Source organism: Petromyzon marinus, chromosome 66, assembly GCF_048934315.1.
Source record: "Petromyzon marinus isolate PM22_M1 ecotype Great Lakes invasive population chromosome 66, UKy_Petmar_22M1.pri1.0, whole genome shotgun sequence".
NCBI classification, from domain to species: Eukaryota; Metazoa; Chordata; class Hyperoartia; order Petromyzontiformes; family Petromyzontidae; genus Petromyzon; species Petromyzon marinus.
Window position 1 is genome coordinate 1089712 of NC_133732.1, and position 16541 is coordinate 1106252.

The window sequence follows — 16541 nt, forward strand, 5'->3', positions numbered from 1 at the left end:
ACAGACACACTCACAGACACACTCACAGAAACACTCACAGACACACAGATACACTCACAGACACACTCACAGATACACTCACAGACACTCTCAAAGACACACTCACAGACACACTCACTTACACTCACAGATGCACTCACAGACACACTCACAGATACACACACAGACACACTCACAGATACACACTCACAGATACACACTCACAGATACACACTCACAGACACACACACAGACACACTCACAGATACACTCACAGACACACTCACAGACACACTCACGGATACACACACAGATACACACACAGATACACTCACAGATACACACACAGATACACTCACAGACACACTCACAGACACACTCACAGACACACTACACAAGCCAAAGATCACCCGTGTAGCCTTAGCAGACTGTCGAGGCAAAGTGCTGTTCACGAGTAGCGGCACACGAGGGGGGTGGGTGGTCACAGCACCACACCCGACCGCCTTTGTCTCCCCAGTGGTAGCGATGTTAGGACACACCGCTACGCCAGGCACTCATTTGAGGCTGAGCCGACCTCCAGAAGCGCGGAGGCCAGACTCGAGCGGTGTATCTCAAACGTGTTCTGGCCTGCAGACCACATTATCCGTGGACCACTCACTTCCCTCTCTAAATACCGCGGCTGATACACAACGATTCATGTTAACGGAACGTAATACATCTTTTTCAACGCAGCTCTCGAAGGTATTTCTTGTTTTTTTAGGAGGGGGGAGCATTTGGATGTTAGGGTTAGCGGTGTACATTTCGATCGGGGTGCAAGTTTAACCAAACGACAACATTTTTAAATCAAATATCGCGCGTCAAATGCGGATGTCCGAAACGTAACGGGTGCAGGAGATGTTGTCGTCATTGTCCTTGGCCGACTCTGCGCGTGCATCGCGGCCGCTCCGGGGACCGCCTGGAGGGACCCCTCGCCGTGCCGGCGGAGTGGGGAGCGGTGGTGCAGCGGTTAGCGCTGTGCTACGAACCCGACGACCCGAGTTCGATTCCCGCTCACGGCCCACACCGGTGACGGTTATCCGAAACGGTCCCGGGGCCTCCCCTAGGTCGACTCGGCCTCAAATGAGTACCTGGCGCGGTGTGTAGTGAACATCGCTACCACTGGGGGAGAGACAAAGGCGGCCGGGCGCGGTGCCGGCCACCCGCCCCCTCGTGTGCCGTGCCGGCCTTCACAGGCGCTGCTCGCTAACAGCACTTGCCCCTACAGCCTGTTACAGGCTACACGGGGGGTCTTTGTCTTTGGTGGTTCCAGGAACCACACTTTTCGAGAGCCACCGATTGAGACGATCGCCACTGATGTTACGCCGTGAACGTTCACCACGGAGTGGTTCATGCCACCCCCCCCGCGGGGACGATTCTTCCCCCGCTCGTCTGCCGCGGTGTTTCTCCGAACGAGCTTTTGGCCCGCGAACCACTCGGACGCACCCGGCCACCTCGCCATCAGCCCCGGTGACGAAACGCAATCACTTCTCTCTCACTTCTCTCTCGAAGTGCCAGCAATGGATCCGGCACCGTGTCCGTGCGGTGCTGGTCGAGATGCGTTGGCCGGCAGTAACAAGGTCCTGGCACTCGGTACGCACGAAAAATTGCTCGCCGCAAATGAACCATAACGCCTTGCTGATGTTGTCAAGAAGCATAAACCATCGTCACGTGAACTCTGGTCATCTTCGCAGCAGCAGCAGCAGCAGCGGCTTTGTAGCTTACCGTTGAACAAAGACGGTGGTCACCACATCGCACGACGCTTTCGGGATACGCTTCTGCGCCCGTCTGGAATGTTCTTCCCTTCCGGTGTTGGCAAGCCACCGAAATCAAGACTGACAAACTGACCCCTTCACAACTTTTGTGTTTCGTTTATTGCCCTTCCTCCGCACCTCCGGTTAGCGCAGTTGGCCACGTGCGGCGCAACTTAAGTTTCGCACGCGTACGTGTGTCGTGGCAGCTGACACTGCGGTCTTCAATAGCAGGAGTCTTTATTTCTTCTGGCACGAGACACGCGGGGGGGGTTTTCAAGGATTTCCATCGCTCCAAACGTCCCAAACTCTCTCGCTTCCCCTTCATCTGTCCCTCGAAAGCCCCTTTCCCGAACCTTTCCCCGACCAGCTTTCCCTCCAGCCATAATCACCTTCCGCTTTTCATCCTTCCGTTTCCCCGCTCTTTGTCGTGCTGCGAGCGCCGCCTCCAATCCCTTCAGTTTCCCTACCGCTAACCAGTGCCCCTTCTGGGCCCGTTAAGTTACCAATCAGAGGGCTTGATTTTACTTCCTTACTGTCCGTGTCACCACGCACGCTGTGTCCCATGCCGGATGATCCTCGCAGCTAAAGTAGCCTCATAAGCTCCGGGCCCCGCACTTTCAAGGGCCCCGCGCTAAACGCTGTTTTTAGCCATCAATTCCGGTTCAGTGATTCTGCACTTGCTCAATTACCATAGCACTATACCGCCTTTGACTTTCATGAACGACTGGGTGTTTAAGGTTAGCGATTTGTCATGTTGTCCGGCTGTACGGCAAATGAAAAAATACAATTACTTTGCTGTGCATGTGAAAAAAAAAAATTAGTGTTTTAATATTCGTGGTTTTTTTTGTATTATTATTATTTAGGGCCCCGTTTTATAAGAGATGTTTACAGGCCCCGTACTAGCTGAATCGGGGAGTGGCCGCGTTACGTCCACCCAGCAGCCGCCGCCGCCGTTGTTAAAGGTTTTATATATATTTTATTTCGATTTAAAGCTTTCGTGACTGCAAGGATTCATCTTCTTTGGTTCTTTCGGTAAAGTCACCACCACGTAGAATGAGAATAAAATAATAAATTGATGAAATAAATTAGCGCAATAAAAATTATCACGACGTTTCGGCCACAACACAAGCGGCCTTCATCAGGTGAAGGGATGAGACTGTCTGGAGGACAGCGCTGGAGTGACACAGAGAGAGGGAGACACACACATAGAGCGCTGTCCTCCAGACAGTCTCGTCCCTTCACCTGATGAAGGCCGCTTGTGTTGTGGCCGAAACGTCATGATAATTTTTATTGTGTTAATTTATTTCATCAATTTATTATTTTATTCTCATTCTACGTGACTTTACCGAAAGAACCAAAGAAGATATATTTTATTATTTTATTGTTTCCCTTCAACGTGACTTTACCAAAAGAGCTAAGGATATAGGGTGAGCCCCGGCGAGGTCTGAGATGGGCAAGTCACACGTCGATGTGGGTGAAGCGTCAGTACGTCCACCTCTTGTCACAAGACGAACTGGCCAGCGGGGAAGAGGAGTAGACCAGCCTAGGGTGCACCTTGAGGCCACAATGTGACATTGGTGAGAGCTCTCCACTGTTGGCAGGGGGACACGGAACAGACCCAGGTGTTGTGGTTTCATGAACTGAGTTGACTGTCTCCCTCCACCACCACATCCCCGTGTCTCCCACCACATCCCCGTGTCTCCCTCCTGCCCGTGTCTCCCTCCACATCCCCGTGTCTCCCTCCACCACCACCTCCCCGTGTCTCCCTCCTCCCCGTGTCTCCCTCCACCACCACATCCCCGTGTCTCCCTCCACATCCCCGTGTCTCCCTCCACCACATCCCCGTGTCTCCCACCACCACCTCCCCGTGTCTCCCTCCACCACATCCCCGTGTCTCCCTCCTGCCCGTGTCTCCCTCCTGCCCGTGTCTCCCTCCTCCACCTCGCCGTGTCTCCATCCTCTTCCCCTTGTCTCTTGCAGGTCTCTGTGCTGGATAGAGACAAATTCGGATCAACGGAATTCCTGTCTTCAACCAGGCGTACGTACGTGTGTGTGTGTGTACGTACGTGTGTGTGTGTGTGTACGTACGTACGTACGTGTGTGTGTGTGTGTGCGAGTGATAATGTGACTGTTGAGGAGTTCCCGTACCTGGCCAGTGTGCTTATAACCAGCTTCCGTTGGGCGGCGGTCTCCAAATCAGACGGGTGGATTAATCTTTTCAGCGGCTGCATAAAGCCGTGTGGAAGCTACCTTGCCTGCCGCTCCACACGAAGCCTTGGGCCTTCTCGGCCATGGCCATGCCCTCCCTTCTCTGTGCTTCCAAAAAGTGAACCCCGCTAATTAAACATCTGCGCTGGTTAAAAACATTCAGGTTGGCCTGCCTACGATCCATACTGGATTGTGTGAGTAGCTCACAATCTGTGAGTAGTTCACAGATTGTGTGAGTAGCTCACAAATTCTTGAAAGATCTGGACAGTCTCGTCAATAAACTTTTCTAGCAGGCAAAGCCACCGCATGCCAAGACAGCTTCTGTTTGGCCGGATAAAGGGGGCTAAATGGGCACGACCCAGGCTTGAGAAGAGATGGAGCTGACACGGTCCAGGAGGATGTGGAGCTGAGTCGACTTGCCAATGACCGGTACCAGCGGTGTCAAGATCGGCCTCTGTGGAGGAGGCTCGTGAAGGATGCTGCTACTGGGCAGTTGGAGGCAGTCGCCCTCCAACAACAGCGGAGGGCGGAGGAGCGACGCTCAGAACAACGAGCGGAGCGCCGGGCGGGTTGAACGCGGCAAGGCGGCGCAGTAGGGGGCACAGGTGGTGCATCAGCCAGCCGTCTCAGTCAGTAGACCTCAGTCCCTTGACCTGCCAAGCAGTGGGCACTTTCATTGTATCATAAGGAGTGGTGGTGTGACCTCTGACCCCCAGGAACAGGCTTGCTGGGTATTTCTGTGAGATTGTGGGAGAAGGGGGGAAACCCCTCAGCTCGGGCGGCACCATGGGACAAGGTGGGCATGACCCTGCTGCAGCTACAGCGCCTCAAATATTGGAGGAAGTTGGCACTCCCTGCGAGTGTTTGACTGATGTTGGGGAAGTACAAAGGGTGATGCGGAGTCTGAGACCTGGTGAAGTGCCGGGCAGAGATGACCTCCCAAGCAAACTGCTGAGGGAGGGTTGGCGTCTGTGCACAGACTGCCCTACATGACATCAATACAACCGTCTGGACCACTGGACGGGTTCCGCTGGATTGGAAGGATGCCCTGGTGGGGGCCCCCCTCTTGAAAATGGGGGATCGCAGAGACTGTAACAACTACAGGTGCATCTCACTCCTCAGTGTGCCGGGAAAGGTCCTGGCAAGGATTATTCAACATCGCCTTGCCAGGCACGCTGAGGAGAGGCTTGCGGAGCCCCAATGCGGTTTCAGGAAAGGGCGGTCCTGCACAGATGCCATATTTTCTGTCCGTCTGCTACAGCAGAGGTGTAGGGAATTCCAGCAAGACCTACGTCTCTGCTTTATTCACCTGGTCAAGGCCTATGATACCATCAGTAGGCCTGGGCTCTGGGTTGTTCTTAGTGCTTTCGGAGTCCCTGACCCTCTGCTCACAATACTGAGAACCTTCATGATGGTGTGCAGGCCCGGGTAATGCTGCGTGGCCGGGAGTCAGAGGCGTGCCCTGTTCACCTTGGGGTGTGACAGGGATGTCCTCTAGCACCAACATTATTGAACACCATCTTTGCCCACTTAGTTTGAGAAGCTCTCCATGGCTGTACCGGAGGAATATCCAACTGAGAGACCGATCGATGCCTGGGTACATTCAAGAGGTGGGGAAAATCGGTCAGCCATGTCATGAATGCTGATTGTCTGGTGATTGCTGCTCACTCTGAGAACCTGGAGCGTCCCCATGAGCAATGGGGCAGTTGTGGAGAGAGTGGAGAAGTTTACGCACCTGGGCAGTGTGCTTATGACCAGCTCCGGTTTGGCAGCAGAGGTCTCACTCCGAATGGTTATTTTCATCGGCAGCGTATCACTGCGTTGTGGAAGCTACCTAGCCTGTCGCTTCACACGAAGCTCTCAGGGCTTTCTGCAATCAACGACCCTTACACTTTTCAAGTGGCCCCAAACTGCACCTAGCCTGGCACAAGTCCTGTTGGTCATGTCGCCACCGCTTAGTGGCAAGTGGTGGTCGTCGTTCGTCCGTGTTAGTCCTTGTGGACGTGTGTACACGTGTACACGTGTCTGTGCTTGTACACGTGTACACGTGTCTGTGCTTGTACACGTGTACACGTGTACACGTGTCTGTGCTTGTACACGTGTACACGTGTCTGTGCTACGTGTCTGTGCTTGTACACGTGTACACGTGTCTGTGCTTGTACACGTGTACACGTGTACACGTGTCTGTGCTTGTACACGTGTACACGTGTACACGTGTCTATGCTTGTACGCGTGTACACGTGTCTATGCTTGTACACGTGTACACGTGTCTATGCTTGTACGCGTGTACGTTGAACTTCTTTTGCACCGTACGTAGCCAGTCGTGCTAATCGGAGGTGCGGGGGAAGGACAAGCAACTAAACATAAAAAAGCAGTTCCAAATAAAGGAGTTTGTCAATCCAGATGATGATTTAAAAGTGCATCGATCCAGTGGCTTCCTAATATTGGAAGGGAAGAGCATTCCAGACGGCCGCAAAAAGTGCATCTTAAAGCGCCACGCGATGCGGTGACCACCGTCTTTGTACGATGGCGAGCCAAAAGCCGCTGCAGCGAGGATGACCAGAGTTTTAGCGCGCTTTGTACGTGTGTATGTACGTACGTGTGTGTGTGTACGTACGCACGTGTGTGTGTGTACGTACGTACGTGTGTGTATGTATGTGTACGTACGTGTGTGTGTACGTACGTGTGTGTGTGTGTACGTACGTGTGTATGTACGTACGTGTGTGTGTGTACGTACATGTGTGTGTACGTACGTACGTGTGTGTATGTATGTGTGTGTGTACGTACGTGTATGTGTGTGTACGTGTGTGTACGTATGTGCGTGTGTGTGTACGTACGTGTGTGTGTACGTACGTGTGTGTGTATGTACGTGTGTGTGTACATACGTGTGTGTGTGTGTACGTACGTGTGTACGTACGTGTGTGTGTGTGTACGTGTGTGTACGTACGTACGTGTGTGTACGTACGTGTGTGTACGTACGTACGTGTGTGTGTACGTACGTACGTGTGTGTGTGCGTACGTGTGTGTACGTACGTACGTGTGTGTACGTACGTACGTGTGTGTGCGTACGTACGTGTGTGTGTGCGTACGTGTGTGTGTACGTACGTACGTGTTTGTGTGTACGTACGTGTGTGTGTGTACGTACGTACGTGTGTGTACGTACGTGTGTGTGTGTACGTACGTGTGTGTGTGTACGTACGTGTGTGTGTGTACGTACGTGTGTGTACGTACGTGTGTGTGTGTACGTACGTGTGTGTGTACGTACGTACGTGTGTGTGTGTGTACGTACGTACGTGTGTGTGTACGTACGTACGTGTGTGTGTACGTACGTACGTGTGTGTGTGTACGTACGTGTGTGTGTATACGTACGGACGTGTGTGTGTGCGTACGTACGTGTGTGTGTGTACGTACGTGTGTGTGTGTGTACGTGTGTGTGTGTGTGTGGAGAGCGATAGTGTAGCGGTTAGCGCTACGCTGCGCTATGAACCTGGCGACCCGGGTTCGATTCCCGCTCACGGCCAACACCACTGACGATTATCTGAACCGGTCCCGGGCCTCCCCTAGGTCGACTCAGCCTCCAATGAGTACCTGGTGCAGTGTGTAAACATTGCCACTAGGGAGACAAAGGCAGTCGGGCGTGGTGCTGGCCACCCATCCCCTCGTGTACCGTTCCAGCCTTCATAGGTGCTCGCTAACAGCACTTGCCCCTACAGTCTGTTAAGGCTATATGGGGGATCTTTGATCTTTGTGTGTGTGTACGTGTCATGTGGGGAGCCTATGATACCATCAGTAGGCCTGGGCTCTGGGTTGTTCTTCGTGCTTTTGGAGTACCTGACCCTCTGCTCACGATCATTAAGGACCTTAATGATGGTGAGCGGGCCCGGGTAAAACTACGTGGCCGGGAGTCAGAGCCATTCCCTGTTAACCTTGGGGTGCGACAGGGATGTCCTCTGGCTCCCACATTATTTAACATCTATTTTGACCACGTAGTTCGTGAAGCCTTCAATAGCTGTACCGGGGGAATCTCCATATGGTACAGATATAATGGGAGGCTGATCGACGCCCGGGTGCGGTCAAGGGATGGCTCCCTATTGCTCAACCACGTTATGTATGCTGATGATTTGGTAATAGCTGCTCATTCAGAGGAGGAGTTGGAGACGCTGCTGCTGCGACTGGAGCGTGCCACTAAGAGGTGGGGCCTTACCATCAGCCTCACCAAAACTAAGCACCTGCCTGGGTATTTTGTACCATCGGACACTCCACCCCCACAACTCCCAATCGGTGATGGGGCAGTTGTGGAGAGAGTGGAGAGTTTCCCATACCTGGGCAGTGTGTTTATGACCGGCTCCAGTTTAACAGCAGAGGTCTCACTCCGAATCAGTCGAGCGGCAATATCTTTTCATCCGTTGCGTAACGCTGTGTGGAAGCTACCTGGTCTGTCGCTCCGCAATAAGATTTCAGGTCTTCTCGGCCACGGTCCCTTCTCTACGCTTGCGAAACGTGGACCCCCCTAATGGAACATCTTCGCCGGTTAGAAACATTTAGGCTGGCCTGCCTACGATCCATCCTGGGTTCAACCAGACTGGATTGTGTGAGGAGCTCACAAATCCTTGAAAGATCTGGGCAAGGTCCCATCGGTGAGCTCCTCCGGCGGGGAAGGCTGCGATGGCTGGGTCATGTAGCCCACATGCCCAGCCGCCGCATGCCGAAACAGCTTTTGTTCGGCTGGATTGACGGGGCTAAGCGGGCGCGGCACGGGCTAGAGAAGAGATGGAGTGATGGGGTACAGGAGGACGTGGAGCTGAGTGGACTTGCCGATGACTGGTACCAGCGGTGTCAAGATCGGCCTCTGTGGAGGAGGCTCGTGAAGGATGCTACTGGGCAGTTGGAGGCAGTCGCCCTCCAACAACAACGGAGGGCGGAGGAGCGACGCTCAGAACAACGAGCGGAGCGCCGGGTGGCTAAAGCACAGCAGGTTGGCACAGTAAGGGGCACAGGTGATGCATCAGCCAGTCATCTCAGTCAGTCGACCCGTGGCACCTGGGTCTGCCCCGTGACCTCCTGCCAGCGGGCGTTCGACACTTCACGTGGCCTCAGGGTGCACATGGCCTGGCACAAGCGTCGTGGTGACGTCACCGCCACTTAGTGGCGAATGGCGGTTGTTGTTGTTGTTGTGGGGAGCGGTGGTGCAGCGGCTAGCGCTCCGCTACGAACCCGGCCACCCGACTTTGGATTCCCGCTCACGGCCACCAACACCGTTGACGATTATCTGAACCGGTCCTGGGCCTCTCCCCTAGGTCGACTGAGCCACAAATGAGTACCTGGTGCGGTGTGTAAGCATCACCGCCGGGGAGACAGAGGCTGGCCGGGCGAGGTGCTCGCCACCAACCTCCTCGTGTGCCGTGCCGGTCTTCATCGGCGCTGCTGCTGCTGCTCGCTGACAGCGCTTGCCCCAGCAGTTTGTCTCTGTCATGTGGAAAAAATCAAGCAGTGTCACCGGTATTGGCCAACGCAGTAGCCGCATGCTGAAAAATTACCTGCTAATTACTCAGTTGGGATCGCACACGGCAGCAGCAGCAGCAGGTAGCAGCAGTAGTAGCAGCAGTAGTAGCAGCAGCAGTAGTAGCAGTAGCAGGCAGCAGTAGCAGCAGTAGTAGCAGCAGTAGCAGCAGCAGTAGTAGCAGCACGCAGCAGCGGCAGCAGGCAGCAGCAGCAGCAGTAGCAGAAGGCAGCAACAGCAGGAGGCAGCAACAGCAGCAATAGCAGCAGCAGGCAGCAGCAGCAGCAGGCAGCAGCAGCAGGCAGCAGCAGCAGGCAGGAGCAGCAGCAGCAGCAGGCAGTAGCAGCAGCAGGCAGTAGCAGGCAGCAGTAGCAGCAGCAGCAGCAGGCAGGAGCAGCAGCAGCAGCAGGCAGTAGCAGCAGCAGGCAGTAGCAGGCAGCAGTAGCAGCAGCAGCAGCAGGCAGGAGCAGCAGCAGCAGGCAGCAGCAGCAGCGGCAGGCAGCAGGCAGGAGCAGGCAGCAGCAGCAGGCAGCAGCAGCAGCAGGCAGCAGCAGCAGTAGCAGCTGCGTATGGCGCAAACTCCTGAACAAAGTCTTGAGACTCATGAAACACGAGTGAATCATAATGATGTCTGCGTGTGCCTGTGTGTGTGTGCCTGTCTGTGTGTGCGTGCCTGTGTGTGTGTGCGTGCCTGTGTGCGCGTGTGCGCGTGCTCGCTTGTCGTCTGTGTGTGCAGGCCGGAGGATGTTGGATTAGCGTGTGTCCAGTGCCGTTTGGAAACATGTTAACCGGCTATCCGGTGAACGTATCAACCAGGTAACTGGTGAACACATCGGCAAGACGGTCAACATTGCAGTGTTCCACAGAGATGCCAAAATACACCTCTGTTCCCCTCTCTCCATGGTGTGCGGGGATGGTTAATCAAAGTCTCTTTGCCATGCCAAGCTAGAACCAAACCAAGATAGTGGACGCCACTGGCTGCAGCCAGTCTGGCTCAGGGCCAAGTAGGGCCACGGGCGGGGCTAAGTGACGTCGGTCTCCGCTCGCTGTGCGTGCGTGCGTGACGTCAGCAGGTACGCGGCGTCACCCACGCGCTTTTCCGCTCGTTGGAGGTTTCGTCATGTCTGTAATTTAACCCGCTGGGCTTTTGATTTTTAATTTAATTCGGGTGTTTTGGTTGAATCGTTGCTCTTTCCCGCGGTTTGTTTTTTTTCCCCGCGTTTGTGTTTTCCGCGTTTGCGGGGAGGAGGAGGTGTGTGTGGTCCTCCGGCAGTGGATTGCCCGTGGCTGACGATGCTGATTTTTTGTTTGTTTGTTATTATGGTTTTATTTTTTTCTACGATTGCGGGGGGGTCTTTGTGTCGGGTTTATATTTGTGTCCTTTCGTCGGCTTTCATAATCTTAAGTGCGTGCGGTTTCATTGTTTTATCGTGGTTGCTGACCACGACACCACACACACACGCACACGTACACACACGCACGCACACACGCGCACACACGCACGCACACACGCACACACACACACACGCACACACGCGCACACACACAACAACAACCGCCATTCGCCACTAAGTGGCGGTGACGTCACCACGACGCTTGTGCCAGGCTATGTGCACCCTGAGTGAGGCCACGTGAAGTGTCGAACGCCCGCTGGCAGGAGGTCACGGGGCAGACCCAGGTGCCACGGGTCGACTGACTGAGATGACTGAGATGACTGGCTGATGCACCACCTGTGCCCCCTACTGTGCCAACCTGCTGTGCTTTAGCCACCCGGCGCTCCGCTCGTTGTTCTGAGCGTCGCTCCTCCACCCTCTGTTGTTGTTGGAGGGCGACTGCCTCCAACTGCCCAGTAGCATCCTTCACGAGCCTCCTCCACAGAGGCCGTTCTTGACACCGCTGGTACCAGTCATTGGCAAGTCGACTCAGCTCCACGTCCTCCTGTACCACATCACTCCATCTCTTCTCTAGCCCGTGCCGCGCCCGTTTAGCCCCCTCGATCCGGCCGAACAAAAGATGTTTTGGCATGCGGTGGCTGGGCATGCGGGCTACATGACCCAGCCAACACAGCCTTCCCCGCCAGAGGAGCTCACCGATGGGACCTTGCCCAGATCTTTCAAGGATTTGTGAGCTCCTCACACAATCCAGTCTGGTTAAACCCAGGATGGATCGTAGGCAGGCCAGCCTAAATGTTTCTAACCGGCGAAGATGTTCCATTAGGGGGGTCCACGTTTCGCAAGCGTAGAGAAGGGAGGGAATGACCGTGGCCGAGAAGACCTGAAGCTTAGTGCGGAGCGACAGACCAGGTAGCTTCCACACAGTGTTACGCAACCGATGAAAAGATGTTGCCGCTCGACTGATTCGGAGTGAGACCTCTGCTGTTAAACTGGGGCACGCACACACACACACGCACACACGCACACGCACGCACACACGCACGCCCTCCTCCCCGTGTCTGCACTCCCTCATTAACCCTAGAGACCGCCGCCGTGTGATTAGAACACTACAGACTTGGCCGTGTGACTGAACACCCCTGGCAAGGCGGGTTTCATTCGCACGGAGCCACGTCACTAACACTCGCACGGAGCCACGTCACTCACACGGAGCCACGTCACTAACACAGAGCCACGTCACTAACACTCACACGGAGCCACGTCACTAACACTCACAGACAGTGTAGGCACGACGTGCCCGGCGGTAAGGGGCCGTCCATGAATGACGTCACGCACCGGGGGAGGGGGGGTGTGAGAAATGTGACGTCACATCAAAACGCGCCACTTTATCAATAAATACAGGCAACGCGTTCCGCTTTAATTAAATAGACTTTGTTTAATAAATGTGTTCTCCTGCAACATCAGAGTGCAGCTCCACGTTCAATACGCACTACAATGACAACAATAGTTTACAGCCATTTGAAGCATGTTTTATATATTTTTTTGGGGGGGGGCGGGAGGGGGCAGAGCTTTGTGACGTCATATTTGAGGGGGGGTCAAAAAAACTTCCAAAATCGCGTGACGTCATTTATGGACGGCCCCTGACGGTCGAAGTCCTCGAGTGTCAGGAGTCTTGGGGGCTTGGGCGTCTCACCATCATCATCACCATCGTCATCACTGTCATCACTGTCATCACCGTCATCACCACCATCATCACCACCATCATCACCATCATCATCACCATCATCACCACCATCACCATTATCATCACCATCATCACCATTATCATCACCATCATCACCATCATCACCATCACATCACCATCGTCATCACCATCGTCACCACCGTCACCACCGTCATCAGAGTCTCGTGGGGGGGGGGGGTCTTGAGACTTTGTGGGGGTGGTGACGAGAATCAAGAGTGGGGGGGGGGGGGTCTGGAGACTTTGCGGGGAGACCGGATCTCAGGGCCGGCCTCACCACCTCTCGAGTAGCACCAGAATCACAAGCGTCTTATTTGTTTGCCGTGGGTGAATCCGATGGGCTGTGAAGTTCTTCACGGATGTCCAAATGGCGTTTGCTGCGCCCTCACGGAGAGTCGCTCCACACCACCGTCACCATCACCGTCGTCATCACCGTCATCACCGTCATCACCGTTATCACCACCGTCATCACCGTCATCACCGTCACCACCGTCATTACCACTATCATCACCATCATCATCACCACCATCATCACCACCGTCATCACTGTAACCACCATCATCACCGTCATCATCACCGTCATCACCGTCACCACCATCATCACCGTCGTCATCACCATCGTCACCACCATCGCCATCATCATCGTCATCACCGTCATCATCACCGTCATCACCGTCATCATCCCCAGTGCTTTTGTTGGCATCACAAGATTGTATTTTTTGACGCGGTTAGTGCCTTTGTGACGTCACAATCAGAGTCAGTGGCTACGTGACACGGTTAGTGCCATGGTGACGTCACAATCAGAATCGGTGCCTTCGTGATAGTTTCAGTGCCATTATGACATCGGAATCAGTGCCTTTGTGACGTCGCCAGCGTGTCCGTGACAGTCAACTGAGGTGGGTGAATCCATTGACGCCGCTGGGGGGGGGGGGCGGGGCCGTCCATAGTGGGCGGGGGGGGGTGAGGTGCCGGGGGCTGATCCCACTGTGGCCCCCCCCCCCCCGAGTCACCGTGACGTCGAAACCCGGGACGGCCCCCCAAAGCGCGGGGCCCCCCCGGGGCGGTCGCCCCGATGATTCGCCGGCCACCTGAGGCGGTTGGTGGTTTGTGGCCGGCTCGGGATCGTGGCCAGCGCAGGGTGGATGTAGACGGGCACCAGAAGGTCGGGGCGAGGGATTTAAGATTCAATAAAACGTCGTCCTCCCCTGCCCCCCCTGCCCCCCCCTGCCCCCCCACCGACTGGACGTGGGGCAGCTCGGCCGCGAATATCTCCGTGACAAAACGGCGAGTCTCACGTCCTCGGCTCTCTCGCTTGAAGTCGCCCCGTGGAAGGGAAATAACGACGACGACTTTGACGACGACTTTGACGACGACTTTGACGACGACTTTGACGACGACCAAAATGAAACGACGACATTGTCACGAGGTTTCGGCTGCCACGCGAGATAGCCGTCACCGCGTGTGAAGAGCACAGCGAGACGAAGAATTTGTTTTCGTTAAAGTTAGTTGACGGTCAGGTGACGTGCTGGTCGGGGTGGAGGTGCGGGTGACTGTGGTGGCTTTGTCGTTCCAGACACTTCCGTAAGCTCGGCACACCGCTAACGTGGGGGTGGGTGGGTGGTGGGGGGGTGTTTGACTGTTTCGTTCATTGTATGCGCGTGGCCTCAAGGTGCACATGGCCTGGCACAAGCGTCGCGGTGATGTCACCGCCACTTAGTGGCGAATGGCGGTTGTGGTTGTTGTTGCTGAGTGTGAAATTCTTTCGCAACGGGCTTAGCCAACCTTGGTGATCATGCAAATAATAACCCTGAGGACATCATCATCATTATTATCATCACTACGCTTGTTTACCCATCAAAGCCTCGCCGAGTCTCCAGATTTGTGTTGCTTCAGGTGCCCCGTCAAGTTAATTCGCAGCAGAGAGCAATGATCTTCCAGGTGTAACGCTTCAACATGGGGATGTTCGGCCAGTGCCAGGTTACAGTCCTTTTTTCTCCTTTGGTTCTTTCGGCAAAAGTCACCGCCACGTGGAGTGAGAATAAAAATAATAAAATGACGCGGTAAAATTCTCACGACGTTTCGGCCACAACGCAAGCGGCCGTCTTCAGGTGAAAGGAACAGACCTGTCGGGACGACAGAGCTTCAATGAACGCTGTTAAGATTCGTAGCGACTTTTAAGCTGGATGGGAGAAGTGAGACACCTTGACAAAGGGGTTTACATATCAAATAGCTGAGGGATTAGCTTGTGACTGGTCACAGAAATAGATGTTAAAGTAAAGGCCTACACATCCACAGAGCTTCAATGAACGATGTTAAGATTCGTAGCGACTTTTAAGCTGGTTGGGAGAAGTGAGGCACCTTGACAAAGGGGTTTACATATCAAATAGCTGAGGGATTAGCTTGTGACTGGTCACAGAAATAGATGTTAAAGTAAAGGCCTACACATCCACAGAGCTTCAATGAACGATGTTAAGATTCGTAGCGACCTTTAAGCTGGTTGGGAGAAGTGAGGCACCTTGACAAAGGGGTTTACATATCAAATAGTTGAGGGATTAGCTTGTGACTGGTCACAGGAATGGCTATGTTAAAGTCAAAACCTACACATCCACAGAGCTTAGATGGATGTGTAGGCCTTTACTTTAGCATCTATTTCTGTGACCAGTCACAAGCTAATCCCTTAGCTATTTCAATGCTAAATTACTAGTTGCCTCTGTGGATGTGTAGGTTTTGACTTTAACATAGCCATTCCTGTGACCAGTCACAAGCTAATCCCTCAGCTATTTCAATGCTAAATTACTAGTTGCCTCTGTGGATGTGTAGGTTTTGACTTTAACATAGCCATTCCTGTGACCAGTCACAAGCTAATCCCTCAGCTATTTCAATGCTAAATTACTAGTTGCCTCTGTGGATGTGTAGGTTTTGACTTTAACATAGCCATTCTTGTGACCAGTCACAAGCTAATCCCTTAGCTATTTCAATGCTAAATTACTAGTTGCCTCTGTGGATGTGTATGTTTTGACTTTAACATCTATTTCTGTGACCAGTCACAAGCTAATCCCTCAGCTATTTGATATGTAAACCCCCTTTGTCAAGGTGCCTCACTTCTCCCAACCAGCTTAACAGTCGCTACGAATCTTAACATCGTTCATTGAAGCTCTGTCGTCCCGACAGGTCCGTTCCTTTCACCTGAAGACGTCCGCTTGCGTTGTGGCCGAAACGTCGTGAGAATTTTACCGCGTTATTTTATTTTATTCATTTATTATTTTAATTCTCACTCTACGTGGCGGTGACTTTACCGAAAGAACCAAAGAAGGCGAATCCTTGCAGTCGCGAGAGCTTCAAATCGAAATGTACAGTCCTTTTGTTTCGCCTTGTTGTTGTTGTCGTTGTCCGTTCTTAGCTGACGATGGAATATTTGTTGACGCTTGGAGCCACGAGGCGGACGAGGTTGGAGTGACGGAGCTGATGTGCGCATGGCTGGGGTTGAAATGTGTGCGGCGAGAGGGACGTGCACGCGAGTTGGCGATACGGCCATTGACACGGACGGTGGTTATGGAATTTGCCGGGCAGGCCGATGCGGGTGTAGCGGATCTGACGGATAACTGGGCGTCGGTAATTGTTGCTGTGTGTGTGGGGGGCGGGGGGGGGGGGCGGGTATCGTTGTAAATAACAACAATAAAATGTGTTCCACAATCCACGCGGCTCTGCTGTGATGCACAGCGAGGTCGTCTGTGTCAGAAACAACTACGGGCAGTCCCCGAGATACGAACGTCCCGCACTTACGAACGTCCTCCACTTATGAACGTCTCGCACGTACTAACGTCTCACTAACGTCTCAAACTAACGTCTCACACTTACTAACATCCAACACTTACTAACGTCTCACACTAACGTCTCACTTACTAACGTCTCACACTTACTAACGTCTCACA

At 53.7% G+C, this 16541-nt stretch overlaps 1 long non-coding RNA gene across 1 annotated transcript in view; it reads left to right on the top strand.

Moving 5' to 3' along the window:
• The window catches only part of LOC142906490 (uncharacterized), a 34295-nt gene extending 20300 nt beyond the window's left edge, over positions 1 to 13995 (top strand). The window contains exons 3-4 of the long non-coding RNA XR_012930334.1: positions 3750 to 3807; positions 10214 to 13995. This is a non-coding gene — a long non-coding RNA (uncharacterized LOC142906490). The remainder of the gene's footprint in view (positions 1 to 3749; positions 3808 to 10213) is intronic.
• The last annotated feature ends 2546 nt before the right edge of the window (positions 13996 to 16541 follow it).